The sequence below is a fragment of the Panthera leo genome, chromosome C1, assembly GCF_018350215.1.
Source record: "Panthera leo isolate Ple1 chromosome C1, P.leo_Ple1_pat1.1, whole genome shotgun sequence".
NCBI classification, from domain to species: Eukaryota; Metazoa; Chordata; class Mammalia; order Carnivora; family Felidae; genus Panthera; species Panthera leo.
The window spans coordinates 95,807,168-95,813,167 of NC_056686.1; the positions used below are offsets into that span (position 1 = coordinate 95,807,168).

At 40.7% G+C, this 6,000-nt stretch overlaps 1 protein-coding gene across 2 annotated transcripts in view; it reads right to left on the minus strand.

The window, feature by feature from the left end:
* Positions 1-5,740, minus strand: part of LOC122228420 (monocarboxylate transporter 1-like) — a 29,516-nt gene extending 23,776 nt beyond the window's left edge. For both annotated transcript variants that reach the window (XR_006206577.1, XM_042953462.1), the window contains exon 1: positions 5,661-5,740. The gene's annotated coding sequence lies outside the window, so the exon portion shown is untranslated. The remainder of the gene's footprint in view (positions 1-5,660) is intronic.
* Between the last annotated feature and the right edge of the window lie 260 nt (positions 5,741-6,000).

The following is a 6,000-nucleotide window of genomic DNA, read 5'->3' on the forward strand; positions in this document are numbered from 1 at the left end:
GTAGCATCATTTTACCTTAATTAACAATTTAAAGGCTCTATCTTCAAATATACTCATATTTTGAGGTACTGGGGGTTAGGACTTCAACACATGAATTTTGAGGTGACATAATTCAGCCCTTAATAGTTGGCATTCTTGTTTGTGATTTTAAAGGTAATGTATACAATGTTTCATCATCAAGAAAAATATTTACTCCAGAGTTTGGTAGATGTACTATCATGTATAAGAAGTTTTACTCCTAGTTCATTAAGAATTCATTTTAGGGTACCTGGGTGGCCCAATCATTAAGCATATGACTCCAGCTCAGGTCATGATCTCACAGTTCGTAAGTTCAAATCAGTGCCACATTGGGTGAGTACGAGCCCCGCTTCAGGTAAAACACAAGACCCGGGTGAGCCCCACTTCTTTCTCTCTCTCTGCCCCTTGTGAGATTTTCTCTCTCTCACTCTCTCTGTGCCCCTCGCTCACTTGTAGCCTCTCTAAAAAAATAACAGGAATTTTAAATTCAGTGACCACTTTAATTTTTTTAAAAAATGCCTTCACATGACATTTTTCTTTCATCTGTAAAAGTAGTTAATAACATTTATATAAAGTTTATTTTGAGAGAGAAAGAGAGAGCACATGAGCAGGGGGAGGGGCAGAGAGAGAAGAGAGAGAGAATCCCAAGCAAGCTCCATGCTATTAGTACATAGCCCAATGTAGGGCTTGATCTCATGAACTGTGAGATCACGACCTGAGCAGAAATCAAGAATTGGACACTTAACCAACTGAGCCACCCAAGTGCCCCAGTACTTTTCTTTTAAAACGATGGTCATCCACAATATCCAGAAAATGCTTTATTTAGATTGTCAATTAAAAATACAAGATATGAAAAATTTTCCTACAGAACTAGTTATTCTCCATAATATGTATATGTGTACACAGATATCTAAGAAATGTTACCTTATTTGTAATCTCATTTAAACACACACACACCAATGCACATATAAGGCTGATGTTACCACAAAAAACAAGAGCTTGGGCAACCTTTTCACATTGCTTCTGTTCCTCCAGGATTTGAGACTTCTTCCAGTGTTCCTTGAAAGGCTCTGGACTTGCCCCAGGCTTTCCCAGGGCCTCCTGGCCAGAGAAATAGAACTGAGATATGACCAGGGCCTGGAAGTTCCACCAATCAGATTGCTTTAAGTCCTCTAAAGTGATTTGGGATAAATGGCCCACACGTCTCCTCCTAACATTTAGAATTTTCCAAGTAGCTGCTAGAGCTCAGAAATTAATGGAATTAAATCCGAACAGGAGGCCACCATTGTTCTAGGGCTTGATAGCAATTACAGAGTCATCTCCTTCAGAGATTTCCTCCAATTATTTTGACTATTCATCAGAATGGGTAAGAGTATGCCACGAAATTATTACAAATACAATTTTCCACACATTTCCATTCACTGATGCAGCAAACAAAGATAAGCGAAAATCCTTGAAAGAATACAGAACATAGTGTCCATTTCCCTACAAAAGAGATATGGTTAGTGTAGGAGCCATTTCAAAGTTTCCCCAACACCACTGGGCCTTGATTTCCCAAAGCACAATTCATCCTTGATAAAGGAATTGGCTGGTTCTGATTCAGGAACTTGGTCCCTAGCTAGGTTTCTGTTTTTACTCTGGATAATAGTGTTGCATCCCATAATATCCTTTGCCTCAGGTCTTTCTGGACAGAGCTACTGAATTTTCTTTCACAACTATAATCCTTTATAAGATTCATATTTGGTGTGAAGCAGAAAAACAAGCAAAATACTGAATGATATAAAGACTTAATTTGTACCACTTTATGTTCTCTTAACCGAACATCCTAAATTTACTTTGAAGGGAAGTAGGTGTATATACAAGTGACTCCCACCCAAGTCTGTGATCTTCAACTGTTTTGTCGCAAAAAGAACTTTGGAAAATATGTACCCCTTACACCTTGACTACTAAAACGGTAAGTTTAATGGTTGCACATAATGTAGTTTCTGGCATATAGTACATGTGTTATATGTGCCTTAGATATATCATTGTCAAAACCTTGGCACTTGGTTCATTATGTTTATGAAAAACAGTCACTCTATAACCTAACTGGCCAGTCCTCATCATCAGAAAAGATCTGACCTCATTTGAATTCAAAACAGTGAGTTGATGAACACTCCTATTACAAGCTACTCTCTTTCAAGTTCTGAGATTCATAGAAGACAATCAGCAAAGGCAGAGTCTGTGTCTGGGTGAAATATGGTCCTGCCTCCTTCAACATTTCTCTCTCTAGGGTTATGCATTCTGGATTTTTCCCTTTGTTTGGATTGTTCCCCAAAGATTTTTATAGCCTGGGGCAGTACACCAGAGTAAGAACTGGGACGACTGAGATAGCCTTCCTTTCGTAAAGGAGAGGAAATCTGTGTAAGAAGAATTGGTAAAGAAGTCCTCAGGCACCCATTCTCATCTCAGTAGAGATCATTTTAAATTCAGAGTACATGTGAAACAATTTGCAAAATAATTCCATAAAACTGCTGCACCATTTGAAACTAAAGAGTACCTGTCCTAAAAGCATTTCACCTACCTATGCTGAAAGTAGGATTATAAAAATATTTCTAAAAAGGTTTCTAAAATTTTCATTTGAGTTAGAGAAACCATAACATCTCAGTTCAAAAGAAACAATCCAGGTTTTAAGACTACATTAAATAGAAATGCTCCAGGGCATGAATTTTATGTTTTTCCTCTGAATTAAGATTAAAAAAAAACAAGGTTAATTCATCTCAGATTATTTATACTTAAATTTTTAATTCTTTTTTAAAGATTTTATTTTCAAGCAATCTCTACACCCAACTTGGGGCACTGACCTTACAACCCTGAGGTCAAGAGTCACATACTGTACCCACTGAGCCAGCCAGATGCCTCATGAATATTTATGTTTAAATTTACATAGACAGTCACAATAGAGCTGTTTGATACAAGAAGTTTCACTTGGAACAGCTAATATAATACATTCTGGATTCGATTAAATGTTGAGTTTAGTTGCTAGTTATGATTTCTCACCATTTGTTTTTAAAAAGTCACAGTTTTTGGTCACTAAGAACTGACTCATCACAGTTTTAATAGTAACATTGTCTTGTATTAAAAACTTTATTCCAGGGTCATAATTATATTTAAAACTGCAAGTGTCTTAGACTCAGAAAGAAAAAGAAAGCGAATAAACTTGAGGATCCAAAAGAAAAATTATGGATTAAAAAATTCACAACTCAGACATGAACTCAACACAATTCTGCCAGATTAACAAATTCCTGTCTTTCTGGTTTGAAATTTATTTTGGCATGATTTCTAAATACAGACCCATTTTTCCCCCACATTTTAAAAAGGACATTAGACTCTGAATAGTGGAAAAAAGGGAGGGTTGAGGCTGTGTCCTTCAGTTTTTTACACTATACAGGAGACTTTTGCTTAGAATTCCAGATTACAATTTAGAATACAAGCTACAAACGCTATTTTCTACAGCAATCCAAAGTAGGCTCTCCAAGTCAAAACCTAAATATACTATTTTAATTAATATATGACGAATTTTACCCCAGAATTTGAAGCAGAAATGTACTGGCTCTTTTAAAATAACAAATAAGTAATTAGGTTATGGTCATCTACATTACTCCTTTTGAATAGAAATGCTACTATATACCACTGCTAGCATCCACTTCACACAGTTTTGAGGCCAAACTGGGAAAAAGCATCACAAAGAGGAAGACAGCAGAGAAAGTTGTTATTCCTTTTCTTTGGAAAAAAAAAAAAAAGTTGAATTACTTACAGAAAGATGTAACACTATCATTAGCTTCATAGTTTTTAAAAACAGTTTTATAGTTTATTGTTCTACGAAAAAATAAATCATAGGTTTTGGTAACTAAAGACCACAGACTAAAATTTTATTTCACAATTTTATTCATTACTCTGAAAGTTCTCATCCCAAATTTGAGACCCTTAAATTTGTCTCCTTCTAGTTCACTCTTGTATACATACTTGTTTAATATTCCATGAATGAATCTGAAGATCATTATTACTGCTGCATTGGAGCACCGTTACTTCAAAGAAGGAATAAAGTTATTTTGTTTCTGTAGAGGGCCTAATCACAAAACACTGAGTATTGTTTGTCTAGCTAAACATTACTCACACTACATACTGATAAATGCTTATTTGCAAAGTTGTTTTAAAAAGCATTTTTGGACACTAAAGAAATATCAATAAGGAAACTGTGTTACCTGAAAATACAATTACAGGTTAAACTTGAGTTTTAAAATGCTGACAATATAAGCCCGAGAATATACTTATCATTAAAAATCACTTCCTTTAAAGTACACTTACAATAATTTCAACAATCTATTCCACTTTCCTAAAAAAACCAAGAGTAAATTGTTGATCTGCTCCCCTGCCATATTGTTTTCTACATCACAAACTGAAAACATCAACGTGTTGCAACCACAGCAGAGGGATGTAAGAGAGAGAGAGAGAGAGAGAGAGAGAGAAGCTGAAGCAGGCTCCAGGTACTGAGCCGTCAGCCTTGAGCCCCAAGTGGAGCTTGAACCCCAGATCTCTGAAAAGGGTAAGTCGGATGCTTAACCAACTGAGTCACCCAGGCGCCCCAAGCATGTGCATTTCTAATTTGCAGGTACGGTAATCCCAAATTTAAGGGTCAAAGGACTCCCAAGAAGTTACTGCAATTGGTATGACAAAGGGTTGCATTAACTCCAGATAAGATTTGGGGCTAATTTAACTAATGTAACTGATGTGACTGGACCCATAAGAAAAGAGTACTACATGGGTCATAGTAATTACCCAAAAGTTGCTCTTACCGTTCAACTATGTGCTATGGGAACTACAAAGATAGTCACTACCGTAACGAAACTCAAAACGAAGGAGAGAAAGTAAGCAAAACTTTGTACAACCATAATAAAGGTTCCCATAATACAAAAAATTACAATGGAGAACAGGACAGGCAGGATTTGAGAAGAAAGGGGAATTTCTGTGGGCAGAGCAGTCACAGAGAATCAAGAACAGGGGGAAGTGAGTTTGTCAGGATAAATTAAAAAAGGACCAAATATGGGCGCCTGGCTGGCTCTGTCGGAGAGCAAGCGACGCTTAGCTAAGAGTAGAGGAGTTCGAGCCCCACCTTGGGTGTGGAGATCACATAAAAAACAAACAAACAAACAAAGACTTTAAAGATTAGAAAGTTAAAGATGGCATGCCACACCGCCAAAAACGAAAAACCTCCCGCCCGAATCACCTGCCGCAGAGCCACAATCTGACCAACAGAGCCCGGAGGCATGAGGTTGGTCAACCCTATTTGATTTTACAGCCCAGGTCATGTTTCTTCCAGAACAAAAGCATTCCCGGTGGAGACAAAGCGATTTCCCTCAGGTCACCACGACCTCATCCTCTCCCCGGTCGGTGGCCTGCACACCTGCCCGAACCTCCGCCACTGGCCCGAATCTCCCGCTCCCGGGTCCGAGACCTCCCAGCCCACCGCCTCCCTCCCTTGAGACTCAGGTCTGCGCAACTCCCCCCACCCCCACCGCCCCAGGCTCCCTCCCACCCGCCAGGGCAGCTGGGGCACCGCAGGCTCCGCGCCGAGCGCCGCCGCCGGCCGTTACCCAACTAACCGTTATGCGCGGCTCGTGGCGCCGAGCGTGTGCGTGACGCGGCGGCGCGGGGCGGAGCTCCTCTGGGCCGCACGCGGCTCCCACTCCCACGCAGCAGGAGCGCTCCACGCGGAGTGTGGCGGGTGGGCTCCGCTCCCTTTTACGCTGCCCCTGCGGGAGCTTGCGCGCGGGGGCGGAGCTGGCTCTTCTGGCCACCGCCCCCTGCCCCCCAGCGCGCCGACACCTGTCCGGCCCCCACGCGGCCGCGACCGCGGAACCCCCATCCGGCCACGAGTCCCCCGCATCCTCGCGGTGACTTACACGCGTGCGGGACGCCGGCGCCGGCCTACCCCTCAGTCTC